An 18,222-nucleotide genomic window follows, 5' to 3' on the forward strand; every position below is an offset into this window, starting at 1 on the left:
TTTTAATTTTAAATTATATCTGCCATCCCTTGTTTTACTTTTTGATCCACTAGAAAACCAATGTCTTTTTCCTTTAAATAAGTAGGAGCTATGGAGCTTCCAGTTTTCTTGACTCATAGCAGAATACTTTCCCCACATTTTGTAGGTTTGTCTTAAATTACGCTGTGGTCTCTTTGACTTCTATTTCTGGCATTCATTCTGCTTTAGATCTTTTCTTTAAAATCATTGCTGTAGCTACCAGAGACCAATCATCATTCTTTGTCTCAGGTAGACAATCTAGAAATAGGACCACATGGGTTATCATCAGTTGAGCAATTAAGCTTTTATAGTTTAGCCACATTTTCTTCACTACCTTTCTGTCTCTCAAAATTGCAGGGGGTTTCGAGGCTTAAGTTTAGGATACTAAAAGGCAGACAATATGCAGAGATGCCACTGATAACAAGCACACTCTCTTATTGGGTGTAACATTTATAATTATTTTTGTTCTACTAGCTGAGAAGGAGAAGAAAGAGCATTAAGGGCACACAACATTTATCAGAAATGGTCAGATTCTCATTCTCTTTGAATCATAACAACCTTTGAATCACAGCTTTACTAGCAAGATTTTCTTTTTTTTTATCCTGAAAAGGACATTGGATTTGTTTCATAGTTAACACATCACCATCTGCAGAATATCTAATTCTCTATGACAGACATAGGGAGATTAATATTTGGTGCTCAAAATTCAACAGCAGTGCGAATGGACAGGCTGTAATGTTAAAACTTTTACTAAAAGACAGGGTTGGGGTTGGGGGTTGGAGGGTGTTATAAGAGCCAGGCATCATAGCTTAAGTCCTTATTATGGTTGCTCCATGCTTTCTTTCCAATGCTAACATCTTGTTCACATTACACACTTTTCAAGTAAAAGCATGTCTTCTACTTTTTAAATTTCACGAAAACATGTTCAAAAACAACTTCTAAATAAACATGTTTATTACGTTTCTAAGAACAACATATTTACTTTGCAAAGTAAAGTAGAAACCCTACCAAAACTAGTTCACATTTTTTATGAGACAGAAGACAGCCCTTTATTGATGTTCATGCAAATTATACACAATCATATATGCATATGTTATCTATGCTAAATATGTATTTTCAAGATTTAATTTTTACAATTAGCAAAATGTATTTTAGATTTTTTGCATCCGAAAAAAGAAATGTAGTTGCTTTTTTAAGAAATCAAAGATAGATATAAAATATTGATCGACCTAATAGAAGTCATGAGCTCTGTTCTTATTCTCTATTCAAATATCAGCAATTCTACAATATGGAAATTCAAGTCGAGTGATAATTATAATAGTTCAAAATTTTGAAACAGAATTTAACTCAATGAGAAATATTCACATTATCGCAAATTTTAACTCTCATTTATTTTTCTTATTATCTTACTTCACTTACCTCATTTCAAATAATTGAAATTGGTGTGTGCTGTATTATGGTAAAGTTATGTTGGCTTCTTTAAGTAGTCCATATTAAAAAGTTAGATAATGTTATATAGTTTTATGGTAGCTATTTTCTTGGTAGTATTATAACAGATAAGTTTAGATTTAGCCTAACTTCAAAGAAAAAGATTAACTTATTTTTGGCATTATTATTTAAATGGTGGACTTTCATTTCCAAACTCATGTCATTTTTATACCTATAAATGATTTAATTCATTTAAAAAAATTAATTTAGGGACTAAAAATATTTAAGATTTAGTCTAAATTCAAATCCCATTTTCCTCACTTATATGCAAGTTACATAATCTTTAATGCTTAATTTTGTCTTGAAAAAAAAAGTAGTAATAGGTATTACTTTGTTTTGTTCTGAGAAATAAATAGGGAAGTATATGATAAAGTATATACTTAAAATATTCTTCTGTAATTTTAAAATGCAAAATGAAGACTCAGAGAATTTAAATGACTTTCCCAAGGACATTCAAGTCAGTGGTAAAAAAAAATAAATAAAATCAAGTTTTGTGTATTGCCGTATAGACATAATAGCCATCTGGTTGTATTTGCACAATAGAATGAATATTTTTATTGATAAATTTCTGGGATGAGATAAATGTTTCTTACCTCTCTATTGGTTAGCGAGACTGGGAAAAGCACATTCTATTTATCTATTTTTGATTACACAGTTTGTTAACATGACTAGAGAACTTCTGATCAAAGATACAGTAAATAGTGGAGCCAGTAACTGAATGTAGGAAAAAAAATATTGACTTTCAATACTCAGTTGTTTCTAATGCATCATTAGGTTCTATGTTATATAATATTTGGCACTATACCCAATAGTGTTTCTACTTAAAAATGACTAAGTCTATTTAGGAAAAAGAGATAAGAACACTAGCAATTACTGTGCAAGACATGTTATAAATGATATCTGAAGACAATATGAAAGTTCAAAAACAGTACAGGATTAGTTAGAGAGTGAATGGTGTAAATAATATAAATAGTAGAAATTTAAATAAGGAGAAAACCTCTCTGCCTTGCTTCTCCAGACTCAGCTAGCAGTTGGAAAAGCCTGTTTCACAGGCTCATACCAGTTCCCTACCCAGATTTAATTTATTTTATCAGCCATTAACCTCAATATCCTCTGATAATTTTTCCTATGTTTCTAAGAAGATGTTAAATGAACTATTTTGGATTTCAACTTTGATTATGTGCTGTGCAGTCTATGCACTATATTTTTTGAAAATATGCTGTCAATGTTCATCTGCTTTTCTCTCAGGACATTTCCTGACATGAATGTGGTCACTGATTGGCTGATTGTTTGTACTACCTTGTTTAAGAATTGCACTGATTGGTTTCATAACATTATTTGATTTTTGGATAAGATAATATTTGTTTTAAATGCTATCCAATTAATATACTAATAACAAACTATCAGAAAAAGAAATGAAAAAAAATCCCATTTACTATTGTATCAAAAAGAATAAAACACATAAAAATAAATTTAACCAAGGAGAAGAAAAATCAATATACTGAGAACCATAACATATTGATGAAAGAAATTAAAGAAGATACAAATAAATGGAAAGATATTTTATGTTCCTGGATAAAAAAGAATTAATATTGTTAAAATGTCAAAGCCACCCAAAGCAATCTACAATTCAAATGAAATCCTTATCAAAATTCCAATGGCATTTTTTTACAGAAATAAAACAAACATTCTAAATTCATATGGAAACACAAAAGACCTCAAATAGCTAAAGCTATCTTATGAAAGAAGAACAAAGCTGGAGGCATCATGCTTACTGATTTCAATATACATTTCAAAGCTATAGTCATCAAAACGGTATGATATTAGCATAAAAACTCATAGATTAGACACATAGATGAATGGAATAGGGAGTCCAGAAATGAAGCCATGCATGTATGGTCAATTAATTTACTCAAGAGGAGCCAAGATATACAGTGGAAAACTGACAGTCTCTTCTATAAAAGGTGTTGGGGAAACTTGACAGCATATGCAAAAGGATGAAACTTGACTAGTAGCTTACACCATACGCAAAAATCAACTCAAAATGGATAAAAAGCTTGAACATAAGACCTGAAACAATAAAACTCCTAGGAGAAGATATAGGTAGTAAACTTCTTGAAATTGATCTTAGCAATGATCTAACTAAAATACACAGTCAATAAAAGCAAAAAGCGACAAGTGGGAGTACATCAAACAAAAAGGCTTCTATACAGCAAAGAAAACCATCACTAAAATGAAAAGGCAACCTACCAAATGGGATAAAATATTTACAAATCGCATAACTGATAAGGGGCTAATAGCCAAAATAAATAAAGAACTCACAACTCAATAGCAAAAACTCAAACAATCCAATTAAAAATTTGGCACAGCATCTAAATAGACATTTTTCCAAAGAAGACATGCAGAAGCTAACAGGTGCATTAAAGGTGGTCAACATCAGTAATCATCAGGGAAATGCAAAACAAAACCGCAGTGCGATATCACCTCACACCTCTTAGACTAGTTATTATCAAAAAAGATAAAAAATACAAGTCTTAGTAAGCATTTGGAGAAAAGAGATCCTTTGTGTACTGTTGGCGGGAATGTAAATTGGCGCAGCCACTATGGAAAACAGTATGGAAGTTAAAAATAGAACCACTATATGGTCTAACAATTCCTCTCTTAGTATTTATCTGAATAGAAAGAAAATACTAACTCAAAAAGGTATCTGCACCCCCGTGTTCATTGAAGCATTCTTTACAATAGCTAAGACAGAGAAACAACCTAAGTGTCCATTGGTGGATGCATAAATAAATTGTGGTGTGTGTGTGTATTTGTGTGTGTTATTCAATTATTCAGCCATAAAAAAGAAAAAAAAAATCTTGCCATCTCTAACAACATGAATGAATTCTTAAGGAATTATGTTAAGTGAAATAAGTCAGAAAGAAGAAGAAAATACCATATGATCTAATATGTAGCATCTAAAAACAAACAAACAAACAAACAAAATTCACAGATACAGGGGATAGATTGGTGGTTGCCAGAGTTGAGGGGTGGATGAAATGGATGAAGGGTCTAAGGAACAAACCTGGCATTTATAAAATAAATAAGTCACAGAGAGACAATGTATACTATGGTGACTATAGTTAATAATACTGTACTTATATATGAAAGTTGTTAAGAAAGTAAACTTTAAAGTCCTCATCACAAGAAAAAAAACACTTTTTTTTTGTAACTGTATATGTGATGGATGTTAGCTAGAATTACTACGGTGCTCATTTTTCATCGTGTGCAAATATAGAATCTTTATGTTGTAAATCTGAAACCAATATGTAAATTACACTTAAAAAGAAAAATAAAAAATGCTTGCCAGACTAGAATTTTTGAAGTATATACTGTTTGTAAGAGGCATATATAAAATGTATGTATGACTTCCATTTGGGCATAAGCTCTTGGAAGAAAGTGTATAAATATATCTATCTAAACATAAAGATTATATTATCAAAAAAAAACCCATAAGTATCTGTGAGGATAGACGAAGTTATGTGGTGGTAAAAGCTAATCTGAGTGGTGTACTTATTTATTTGCTTTTCTAATATGGATCAGCAGGAAGGTTTTGCTCATCATAGTCTTTCAGATACCAGGCTGATTGAGCAGGCACTATCTCATATGTTGCTGATCACTATGTTAGCGGGGGAAAAAAAAGAGCTCAAGAGTGTCTGACATAAGAATTTACTGCTTCAGTTTGGAAGTGACACATAATTCAGATCACAAATGATTCATCACAATTAGTCACATGGACCAGCCACTAGGATACTAAAGGAAGAAAAAGGGAGATCAAAGCGAGATAGCATATCTGATGATCGGAGCCTCAATGTACAAGAGTGGTTTACCTTTCTCAAAGCTAATTACATCTAGAGATAGAGTTGAGCTAGAAAGCCCTGACCATTTCATATCAGGACCAGGCAACCTTACCTTACCAGGTAATAAAATGCTTGCTTCAAGTTTAACTTAGCCAAAGCTCTGACAAATTGCATCATAGACTGACTTCATCCCCTGATCAATTCTGCTTCCCTGGCCTCTCTTCAGAGATGTTGATCCCTAATAAACATCTCGTACCCCCCAAACTTTGTCTCAACTGCTACTTCTGGTGAAGCCAACTTGTGATAGTCTGAAATTGATTCAGACTTTGTAAAAGTCTTACTTTGTAAAAGAATTTCTTCTTTTATTGTATTAATTACCTAACTTTTCCTTTCCTATTTTTTTTTTATGGGCAAGGAAATACATATGTTTACTATGTATTTATGAAAATGAAACCAGATAAATTTTATTAGCTTAAGGTCAAAAGATCAGTTTTGCCATTTTTCTAATAATTATTTGTATAGCATTAATTAAAATATATAGTTTATATTCCTTTTTAGTATGGAGATTGGTAATTAGGGTTTAAATTATTTTTTGCTTATCCATATGTTCATGTGTGTGTGACAGACACCTAGAGATTTTGTCCCCTATCTTTTTTTCCTTCTTTTGCAGCAATAGAGGCTTTAGGATGGCCAATTTTTATACTCTCTCAATTCTTTTGTAGAATAAAAAACTATATTTCTCACTATTCCTTTAAGATGTGGACACTGACAAATCTATGTCCAATAAGATGTTAAAGAATGTGATATTTCAACTTCTAGGACAAAAAATGAAAATATGTAATTTTTTTCATTCTCTTTCATTCAATTTCTCAGACTATGGAAATAATGGCTTACATTTGTCTATTGTAGACAGTAAGGAGAAATATTATAATCTAGGAATTATAAGAAAAACTGGAAGTACTGGCCCCCAGATGATGCAGATGACATACCACCCTTGCAATGCTTAAATTTGGATTTGTTCAAGAGGGGAAATTATTTTAGTCGCTATTAATTTGAGCCTATTGTATGTACAGCCGAACCTAATTCTTACTGACATATGTAGTTTATTTGTGAGGTGTTTTGCATGAAGGTATCACTGATTCATGAAACTTGTTCAACTAAATGATCATTATATTCACACATAACAGCATGATTTAAAGGTTGATTTTATTTAGTCTATATGAGTTTGAGTCCTGATTCCAGCATCTACTTCCTTTCTAGCTTCAGACAAGTTACTAAGACCCTCAAAGTCCCACTCTTTCATTTGGTAAATTGGTGTTAGCAATTGTGCTTGTCTCACAGGTTTGGTGGGGGCATTGGATGTGGTAATATATGTCAAATATTGAACACTAAGCATAGCACATATTAAAAGCACATAATGTTAGTTACTATTGATTTTATTATATACTTATATAACAATAAACTATGCTCAACATAACTGATGGCCTACTTCAAGTATGGGAAAAGGATAAAAAGAAATAAACTTATCTATTGAAAGATATAGCCATAAGGCTATTTAGTACCAATACTTTTAAATCATGTGGGGACGAATGATTTATATGCTAAAATCAAGTTATAGACAATTCGTGATTTTTTAAAGTTTCTGTTCTCTCTAGCTATGATTGATCTTTTTTTTTTTCTTACTATATTCAAAGAGGTAGTATATCTTCTTTAGTACTCACAGAAACAGGGCCCTTGCTATTGTCAAGAAAAAAATGAGTTGACTCCAAGGGCACATAAAGACCTTTAGAGATTTCCTGATAAATTGTCTCACTTATTTTAATGTCCATGAATGTATGCAATAAGGATTCAGTTCTTTCTGTAATTTAAGTGTGACTAAACGTGAAGTAATCAATTCTGTTCTCTGAATGCTTAGCTTCTTGTCTGTTGTTCTGGAAGAAAATAATCCCGATTGTTCACACTTTATGTTGTTAAAAATAGAAATTTCTTAACTAATTTTGTTTTTGACCACTTTTCCTTATAGTACTCTATTTGCCCTTTAACACATATGACATGTGTGCCCTCTAGTTCCAATTTAAACTTAGTGTATTTTTATTTAATATATTCTTATTAGATATAATCTAATTAAAATGTTTAAATAAGACTCTAGATTACCAGGGGCTAAAATTTATCTTTGGATATATAATCAAGGGTAAATTAAGGCTATTTTTTGCTATTTGATGTAGCATAATAAGCATTGCATTGGGAGTCATGATTCTACCATTACATTGTATGAATTTGGAAAAATTAGCCCAAATTTTTAGGTGTGAAGTTTCTAACAGTAAAATGAGAAAGATTTTCTAACAAAAGAGATTCCAATTTATTACTTCGCTTATTAAATTACCTGCCAAATGTGAATCATCAATATTCTTTCCCAAATAACTGGTGTGGTGAATTATAGCATGCTAGGTAAGAAAATATCAATGTTTAGCATTATCAAAATAAATTCTTAATAGTTAAATAACTGCAGGGCTCTAATAGTAAGCTTTCTATCAATTTGAGTTAAGAAATTTAAATACAGTATTTTTATAAACTGAATTAGTCTCAGTCTATGTGAAGGGGCAGACACGGAATGTCTAGAATACATCCTGGAACTTTATTTTTTCTGTTTCTTGGATTGCACATCACTGCTTATGAACACAAGGCAACATATGTGATATGATTTATAATACAGCTGACTAGGCATTTAACATGAATCCCTGAATCAGCTTTGGCTTTAACTTTAAGTTATCAATTTTTTTTCACTTGTCACCAAGTATAAAAATAAATTCTACATTCATCAAATAATTTTTCCATGAGTAGTTGCTTCGAAAACTCAAGGAAAGTAACATGCAAAATGTGTTCCTATGTATATACGTGTGTGTTGTGTATATGTGCTATAAATTCTACAGAGCAAGCTTTTATGGGTAATAGTAGCTAAAGAAATTAGGGTACATTGTTATAGTCATTGTATTAGAACATCTTTCTTTCAAATAGCAAAAATTGCTTTTCTTTCCCTTTCATTTCAAGGTTAATTTCCATGTGAACTAAAGTGAAGGGTTTGGGCATCAAGCCAGCAACTGTTGTCTGATCTTTTCATTCTTTAAAGACAGAAAAGAGGCAGGTGGTGTTTTAATTTTTATTGAATATTTAGGGAAACTGAAACAGAAAACATGACCTTTTTTCTTGTTTCTCAAAACTCATAAAACTAGTCAACAGTGGCAAACATAATAATGCCTACTGTTTATTTTTATATACTATTTTATCAGAGGCACTTTGCATATATTGTAGTATATTTTAAAACACATTTTAAACCCTTAAATGCAAATCTTATTTTTCCTTAATAAAAATCATGAAACTGAGGCTGCGATATTCAATGACTTGCCTCAAGTCACACTGGTAGTAAGAAGCAAAGCTGGGTTCTTAACAAAGATAGCTGTTCCCACAAACTTTTGAATTCCTCCTCCCAAATAATTGGCTATATTCTTACTGAGAGTTACATTATGTTGCAAATGCTAAAGGAGGCATTATAGAAGTTTACTATTGAGAAAGATAATATCAATGGATCTCCTCTATGATATTTTTTAAAGAAAATGAAATTTTATCAATTTTGAGTTACACAGTAACCATGATAATAAAATATTTCTAATTGGAGCCTTTACATTTGATTAATAATGAAAAATTTCATGTCATGGTTTCCAAATACGCTAAAGTATGCATATTTAGGGGAAGTTTTTTTTTTAAGTGCAATATAACACGATATTATTCTATTTACAATTTTTTAATTTCATTTTAAAGTAATGAAAAGGTACACATTATGCCAACCCTCAGATCACATCATTACAGAGTTCTAACTATTGAGCAAAATTAATGGAATCTCATTTTTCTTTTCTATTCCTTAAACCAGTGTCTTATTCTCTAAAATACCACCTTTGGTTAAGAAGAGCTCTCTTCTGTGATATGAAATCAAGTGGAATAGCTGCTATTTAAGTATCTTATGGGTTACAAATAATAGCTGCTTCATGAGAGAGAAAATCTTTAAAATGTTTATTAACCATTGAGTACTTACACAATAATAACACTAATGATATTTTGCATTTACATTGAACTTCATAGATGGAGCAGTTTTTGTAGGCTACATCTGGTGTATATAAGGCAGCACACATTCTACTCTGTAATATACCAAGGTAGGATCATAAGTGTGTCATTCAAGTAGAAATTTGAATAAACAGAAAGAACTGGCAGCTAAAGTAAAGTTAAATAGCATGTAAACCTAAGCAGCAGAGGAACCATTTCCTATCTTTAAGGGAATATTTGCTAGAGTAAAGAGACAGTACAGTAGAAAGGGAAAAGCATTTCATTTGGATTCAGAAATCTTAACTAAACTCTACGAGCTTGAAGGCCTGATGCAAATCACTTAACCTCTCATCAATTCTGAAAGGAGAATAATCATTCTTGACCATCTTACCATCAGGGTTAATGCGAAGTCAAATATATGAATATGTAACAACACATTTTAAGTGGCAGAGCTGTACAAAATAAGATATTCTTCTGTTAATTGCTACATTTATTGGTCCTTATGGTCAACCAAACACCACAGGAAACTAGTGAAACTGTTAAAGTATTCTCTAATCTTACTATCATTTCATCAAACTCCTGGTAGTTGACCATATTCAAAGTTAGTCTACATGCCAACCAATAAAGAACTGCCAACGTGTAATTACAGTACCAAGATTCATACAAAAGAAACAAAGCAGATTCTGACAGTACACCATGGGCTCTGTGAGGCAGAGACAATTCTTTGGTCAGGACCCAAAAGTCTTGAGGTTAGCTTGTATTTAATATTGATTGAAATGTCTTTTTTTCTAAATGGAATTATTCTCTTAGTATTTTAAAGTTGTTTTGCTGTAATTGTGGACAGAATTAAGCACCCTACAATTGCTTCATAATACCCAGTTATAGAATTGTGCACATTTTCCTGAAAAAAAAAAGAAAATATCTAAAATACTCTTTGCATGATTGAGACTTTTGTCTCTGTAATTTATGTAGATGAGCAATGCAAGAATTATGATAATGTACCACGTACCAACACCCTCCATTGGGCCTGCATGTTAATGAGTCTTAAACTCTTCTCATAATACCAGATGTTTCTTCAGTGACCCTCTCAACACAGCAGCCCAGTAGGTACTGCCAATTAATTGTTATTAAATCCAATTTGCTCTCTCTGAACTAAAGTTTGCGATAGTTTTTAGAAGTAGGTCATGGAAGCATATTTTCCATTCTTAGAGAAACCACTCTTTTACCAGCATTCTTAAAAATCTTTCCTATTTGACTGCAATTCCCTATGTGCTATGGCATAGAATTAATACTGATTATTATTATTAACATAATTATCATTAATTAATTTAAAATTTTTGTTTATGTCAATGATGTCATCATTGCTGAAAACAGTAAAAAATTATTTGCTGGGTCAAAAAAAAGTATAAAAATGAACAAGAATTCCGCTTTCAATCAGAAAGGAAAAACTGGTATATGCAATATAAACAGTCATAATAGTGTTCAAAATTATGACTGTTCTGAAAACATGGACAATAGGTACTATGAGACTGTGATGTCTGCAAGAAGAGACAATAATGAGGTGAGCTAACAATCTCATTCCATGACTTAAGACAATTTCCCAATGTGGCACAGAGAAATAAAATCCAAGCAGAGCATAGTTATCCCGCTGAGCTGAAGATGCAGAAATCAGAATTTGGTGTTATAGTAAACATGTATCTTTAAATCTTATTAATATATCAGAGAAAATTTAGGAGTAAGCACCAAACCTCAGACCTTCCCTAACAAGGCCTAATTAAGCCATGAAAAAGTTCACAGGGAATCGAGTCCAGCAAAGGCAAAGGATCTTGGAAACTTCGAGAACACAAGTTGAAATCGATCGCCCATTATTTCAATTGCCTGCTATACTAAAAATCAAGATTCTTCAGAGGAAAATAACAAAACTCAGAGCTTCTACAATATATTATATAAAATGTTCAATGTTTCATTAAAAATTAATAGACTCATTAAGAAACAAAATTACAATTTATAATCAAAATAAAACACAGACAACAGAAGCTAAATCCAAGATGAATCAGATGATTGTGGATATAGCAGAGATTTTAAAGTACAAATTATATTTAAAAAATAATAAAATATGTTAAAATACATAAAAATATATTCTTGATGAAAATCAATAATCTCTGCAAAGTCATGAAAATTATACAAAGAATCGACAGGAAAATTTAGATCCAAAAGGTACAATATCAGAAACAAAAACTCCATTCGGATTGAAAATAGTAAAAAAAAAAAAAAAAAAAAAAAAAAAAAAAAAAAGGAGACATACCGATTATGAAAACTAAAGAGAAAAAAACTAAAGAGAAAAAAAATATGTTAACAGTGCCTTTGAGACAAATCAAATTGTCTACATACATATAACTGGTGTACCAGAATTAAAAAGTTAGAAAATCATTTTAAGATATAATGACTTATAACTTCCAAAATATTATAACTACCACTAATTTATATATATAAGCAAGATAAATTTATAAACAGAATCATACTTAGGCTCATCAGAATCATATAACTGGACACCAAATTTAAGGGAAAAAAATGTGGAGAAGTCAAAGATAAAAGATAGATGGTCTATCAGGAAACAAAGATAGCAATGACAGTTGATGTTTTATAAGAAAATAATGAAAATCTTTAAAACAGCTGAAAGAAAAAAGAAAAACTGTAATTTCAATATTATGTATCAATATTAAACCTTTTTAAAAATAAGAAATTTTTTAAAGTTAAAAAATACATAATAGTCACACAAAGGATTTGGGATATGTAAATAGGTTTATAGAGTTTAAAGGTTATTACATGTGTAATGTGGAAAATGGGAAGCAGTTAATGAAAACGGGAAGTGGATAATAGGAAGAGTCTAGTATGAATTGAGAAGGGCGAAATGTCAGATATGGATTGTAACTTTTGAAGACTTGATCAAAAATAGAGCATATGAAGGTAGATGCATATTTTTAGGTCTGGCGCAAGTAAAAAATAAAAAAAAATAGTTGAACTAAGGAGACTGTAGAGGAGACAAAATGGAACTGTAAAAACTTTCAATAAACCCAAAAGAAGGCAGGAAACCAAGAATGGAGAAACAAAACAATAAATGGAGAATTGAAAAGCAATTAGCAATATGGTAGAGTTAAACCTAAATATCAAATCTAGAATTAACTGTGTGAACTGAACATCCAAATTTGTAAACTGGATTAAAAAAAAAACATAACTACAAGCTGTTTATACAATGTTAATAAAAAGACAGACATGTTGGAAATAATTAAATGGAAAATGAAACATGTAGCAACAACCAAGCATAGAAGAACTGGCCTGGCTATAGACAGAGAAGACTTCAAAGCAAAATGTATTACACGACATAAGAGGAACATTATAATAATAAAAGGAGCAATTTAGTAGGAAGCTATAATATCTGTTAAAATACTGTAACTCATAAAGCATAAATGGACAGAACTAAAGGGAAAAAAGACAAATTTATATAAATTATATAAATGTTTAACCAATGTATACTTGAAAGTAATAAAATAAAAATTTAAAAAATATAGATTTTAATAGTCCTTTCTCAATAATTAAATCAATATACAAAAAAAATCATACAAAATCAATATCAATCCCTTGAACTAACATTCACAGATTACTACATTCAACATCTGTTAAATACGTGTTACTTTTTTTTAAGTACACTTGGAATGTTCGCTAAACTTGACATTTTCAGGGGTATAAAATAAACTTCAATAGATTTTAGAAGAGTTTCTCACAAAGACACAATCAGAAGTAAATGAACAACCAATAAAAATTTCATGTAAAAAATATTCTTACACATGTGAAAATCCTCACGGTGGGAAATACTACTAATTTAAAGAAACAATAGTCAAGGAGAAACCACAAGAACAATTTTGAAATGATTTTAAATAAATTATTTCAAAAGAAAACAATTTGTCAGTACAGCTAATGCAGTGAATAAAGAAAAACTTATAAATGTTAACATTACAAAGGAGGAAAGACTTAAAATTATTTGTCTAAATGTTTACCCTATTAAACTAGAAGAGGAAACTAACCCTAAATTAAATTGCAGGAAAGAAAAACTAATTATGAGAGCAGAACTCAAAATAATAGAAAAGAGACAAACAATAGGTAAAAACAAAGCTAAAACTGGTTATCAAAAAGATTAATAAAATTAATAGAACCCCAGAGATAATAATCAAAACTAGAACTTCATTAGTCTTCTTGAGCTGCCATAACAGAACACCAGAGAATGGATGGTTTAAATAATAAAAATTTATTCTCACAGTTCTGGAGGCAGGAAGTCTGAGATCAGGGTGCCAGCATGGTTCGGTTCTGGTAAGAGCCCTCTTCCTGGCTTTGCAGATGGCTGCCTTCTCACTGTGTCCCCATGTAGCTGAGAAAATTAGCTTTGGTGTTTCTCTCCTTACAAAGATACTAATCCCAGCAAAGGGACTTGATTCCAATAAACTCATCTAAACCTAATTACCTCCCAAAGACCCCACCTTCCAACGCCATTATATTAGGGCTAGTTATTTGCCTATGGATTTTTGGGTACTACATATAAGCCCATTACAGAAATAAAATACAAATTAACAATAATTGAAATGAAAGTATGATTATCACTACTTTCTGCATAAAAACAAATCTTAGTCATTAAAAGAATAAGGAAATATTATGAAACTTTATATCTATTAATTCAATAAATAGGTAAATTTTAAAAATTTCTTACAAAATACAACTTCCTGAAACTGACAAAATAAATAAAAAATTTGAATAGTATTATGTTAAAATTAAAATTTTGATTAAAGAAATTTCCATTGAGAAAATTCCAGGGCTGAAGTGTTTCAGTAGTCAATTATAATAATTAAAAGAATTAGTGCCAATCCTATACAAATTTTTTAAGACTATAGAGAAAAAGGGAACATATCCTAACTCACTTTAATTTTACAAGGCTAGTGTAATAACTGTAGTATTAAAACCTAACAAAAATATTACGGGAAAAAAGTAGTTCTGAGGAACATGCATACAAAAAGCCTCAATAAAACTGTTAACTCAGACTGGAAAATATATTAAATATAATACATCTTAATCAAATGAGGTTTATCTTAGGACATAAAGTTTGTTCGAACATCAGGAAGTTATCAGTATAGTTTTCCACACTGATAATAAGAAAAAATATGTGATGGATTTAGTAACTAGATATACTCAAAGTCTTTGACAAAATTTAATACACCCATTCAAGTAAAAAATTCAGAAATATTGCATTTAGAAAGTGTGGCAGTCAAACCAAAAGGTGAGACTCGTGGCTTGTTTCTACCCAAAAGAAGACAACAGTGATGAAATATCACTCTCGTGATTATGTTATATTTGACAGGACTTCATTTTGTTAGTAACTGGCTAGAAATTCTCATCGCAGGTTTGAGGTAAGAGACTAGTTAGGAAAATTGACATGTGCAAGGAATGCACGTGGCCTCCAGGAACAACCTGCAAGAAGGTGTGGCTCTAGGTCTATAGCCGCACATAAAAAAAGAATTGTGCCAACAAACTGAGTGAACTTGGAAGTAGATTCTTATCCATTCAAACCTTCAAATGAGGCCACAACTCAATTGAGTCCTTGACTGCAACCTTGTGAGACCCCTCCCCCCACAAAGCGGAAGGCTCAGCTAAGATGTCAGACACTCTCACAATCAGTATAATAGTGTGGTTGTTACAAACCATTATACTGGTGGTAGTTTGTTAGCAGTAATAGGAAACTAATGCAAATTCTGATACTAGGAAGTAGTCTTACTCCTGTAACCAATACCTAAAATGTGGAAATGACTTTGGAACCATGCACAGGGTGGAGACTGGCGGATGGTAGACATGATAGAAATGACCTAAATTGCCTTGAACAGAGTGTTAGCAGATATCTGGATGTGGAAGATACTGCTGGTGAGACTTAGGAAGGAAGTGAGGAAATCGTTATTGGAAAGTGGAAGAAGAGGAAATATTGTTATGTAGTAATTTTTTTTTTTAATTTGATAATACAAAGCTACTTTGTGTTCCCATTATCAACCTTATAGTGTCACAATATATTGTTTGGAACAGTTTTGTTAAACTATTATTTTGCTTAGGACTTTTACATGAATATTTCATGAGGAAAATTGACTTTTCTTATATTTTGGTTGCATTTTGTTTTCCAATTAGGCCAGCCTAATAAAACAAAATGGTAACATTTCCTTCTTTTTCTAATATTTAGAAAAGTTTGGGAAGAATTACGATTACCTATTTCTTCAGAAATCATTTTTTTGAAGAATCATGCCTTACTCATCTTTAACTTTCCCAGATTTTAGCATAAAATTTAACAGAACTAGGAGGTCAATAAATAGCTGTTATAAAGACTTGATATAAGACTCTTTCAGTTGTTCGCTTCATTGGGGAAATGAACTGGACTTCACTTAATTGATAAATAGTGCCTAATATTGTGAATGCAAATAAAGGCCTCACATATATTTAATTTTAGAAGAGCGTTTTGATAAGATATGAGTACTTCCATAAAATTAGAAATAATCAGCAGAAATTATAAAATATTGTTTGAAATTTTAAGTAGACTATATACTAGGGCATCAGAGTTTTCTTTCATACAATGTAGTATGCACAATAAGGCTTTGCAAAAAATAGAGATTCGGCTTCAGTGAACAGAGAAGCAGATTTTTTGGTAACTATGGATTAATTTAAAGATAAACAAACTTGGAATAATAAAATATATCTAAGCCTCGGTTTTATTTCTTAAGAGTAATATGATTTTAGGTAAGAATTAAACTCTCTAAATTTCTGATATTCTTTACCCGAAAAGGGCACAATTATGTATGTAACAGAGATTGAATTAGGTTGCATATTTTAAACACCTGTGAACTATCAAGTGTTATACAAATAGTGTTATTAGAGCTGATTAGATGTAAACTGAAACATGGCAGGTAGAAAAAAAAGTTGATGAGAATATCATGAGATTATAAAATCACAAAAAAACACAAATTTTCATATATGAAGGAATTAGATAATTATTGAAGCTAAATTTTCAAATGTACTGCTCATAAATGAAAAAGGGAAGACAGGCTAAATGGATATTTTAAAGCTATAGAAAAATATTTTCTAATGGATTTTCCATATGCATTTATCTACTGCTTGACTAGAGACAATATACAGCTTATTGGGCAATATTCGGTATAATCAAGTAGCATCCACTGGAGGATAAATGAAAATAAAGTATTAAGGTGATGAAAAAATCTCATCAAATCATAAAATGAGGAAAATTAACACAAAACCTCAAATGTAATAAAATATTCTAAAGCATTGAGTGACATTTAGAAAGCTCGCAAAACAAATTTTACTCAGTATATAAATTAATAGTAAACAGGAAAATAATTATGAAAGGGGTTATTGAACCAAGTAAAGAATATAAAAATATCAGAAAGACTCATATCAGTAGTTAAGATTAAATGAGAAGATATGCTGGGGAATTAAATTCATCTCAAATAATAGGAAATATTGAGAACAAAAATAAAACAACAGAGAAATCAAAAGAAAGGTAGGGGGGAAAAAGAGAGAAAATATAATAGATACTAATCATTTTAGGATATTCAAAATAAAAGATATAGAGAAGTGAGAATACAGGAATTGAGGAATTACATGATGGTGAGTTCCTTGGATTTTTTTGTTGCTTCCTACATCTCAGACTTCTCGGTGGAAGTGACCCAGAAACTTCACAGGTGGGTGGTATTTTTTTAACCTAGAGGGGCAACCCCTTCCCCCCAATTGTGTACTTTCTCTAACCAAAGGACCACTAAAGATTCAATTTAGCAAGATGGAAAACTTTTAGAAAATAACCACTCTATTCCACCCAAACACCAAAGATAAAAACATATCTTAATCCTTACTTATTCCAAGAAAGGCAGCTAGGATATGGTATTAGTCAAGGTTCTCCAAAGAAATACAACCAAGAGGATGCTTTTATATATATATATATATATATATATATATAGAAAGACAGAAATGGTGACAGACAGACAGACAGAGAGACAGAAACAGATTTAAGGAATTGGCTCATGCGATTGTAAAGACTTACCGAATCCAAAGTCTGATGGAGAACACTGGCAGACTGGAGAGTAGGGGAAGAGTTGCAGTCCAAAGCGGATTACTGGCAGAACTCCTACCTGCTTAGGTGAGGTCAGTCTATGTTCCAATAAGGCCTCACCTGATTGGCTGAAGCTCTCCTACACTACAAAGGGCAACCTGCTCAAAGTCCACCATTTAAATGTTAGCTTCATTAAAACAAACCAATAAACCAAAAACCTTCATGGAAGCATCTAGGATAATGTTTAACCACATAGCTGGGTACAGTGGCCCAGCCAAGTTTACATAAAATTAACCATCACAGATGCCTAGATTTTCACTCTTAACCAGGCTATAATGAAGTGAATCACCTGAGGTGGTTTCAAAGAGGCTGAGTAAGGAGCTGGGGTTGTCATCCCCCCAGTGGTAGGAAGATGCATATTTTACTGAAGCATCACATAAATACCTCATTTTACTGTGGGTCACCTTATTGCTCTTTATAGATGTTGTGGTTTTTACAAAGTAAAAGCAAGACCCACCACTAGCCAAAAGATTATGATGCTTTATTTCGATACTCAATACTCACTTTATTGTGGTGGTTTGGAATTGAACCCACAATACCTCAGAGGTATGCCTGTATATACAGAAAAGTTCACAA

General features: G+C 31.4%; 1 long non-coding RNA gene across 1 annotated transcript in view; it reads right to left on the reverse strand.

Annotated features, from left to right (window-relative positions):
* LOC107503208 overlaps positions 1-17,643 on the reverse strand; it is a 68,085-nt gene extending 50,442 nt beyond the window's left edge. The window contains exon 1 of the long non-coding RNA XR_001595167.2: positions 17,578-17,643. This is a non-coding gene — a long non-coding RNA (uncharacterized LOC107503208). The remainder of the gene's footprint in view (positions 1-17,577) is intronic.
* Positions 17,644-18,222: the final 579 nt, after the last annotated feature.

The sequence above is a fragment of the Rousettus aegyptiacus genome, unplaced genomic scaffold (genome assembly GCF_014176215.1).
Source record: "Rousettus aegyptiacus isolate mRouAeg1 unplaced genomic scaffold, mRouAeg1.p scaffold_m13_p_13, whole genome shotgun sequence".
In the NCBI taxonomy this organism is placed as follows: domain Eukaryota; kingdom Metazoa; phylum Chordata; class Mammalia; order Chiroptera; family Pteropodidae; genus Rousettus; species Rousettus aegyptiacus.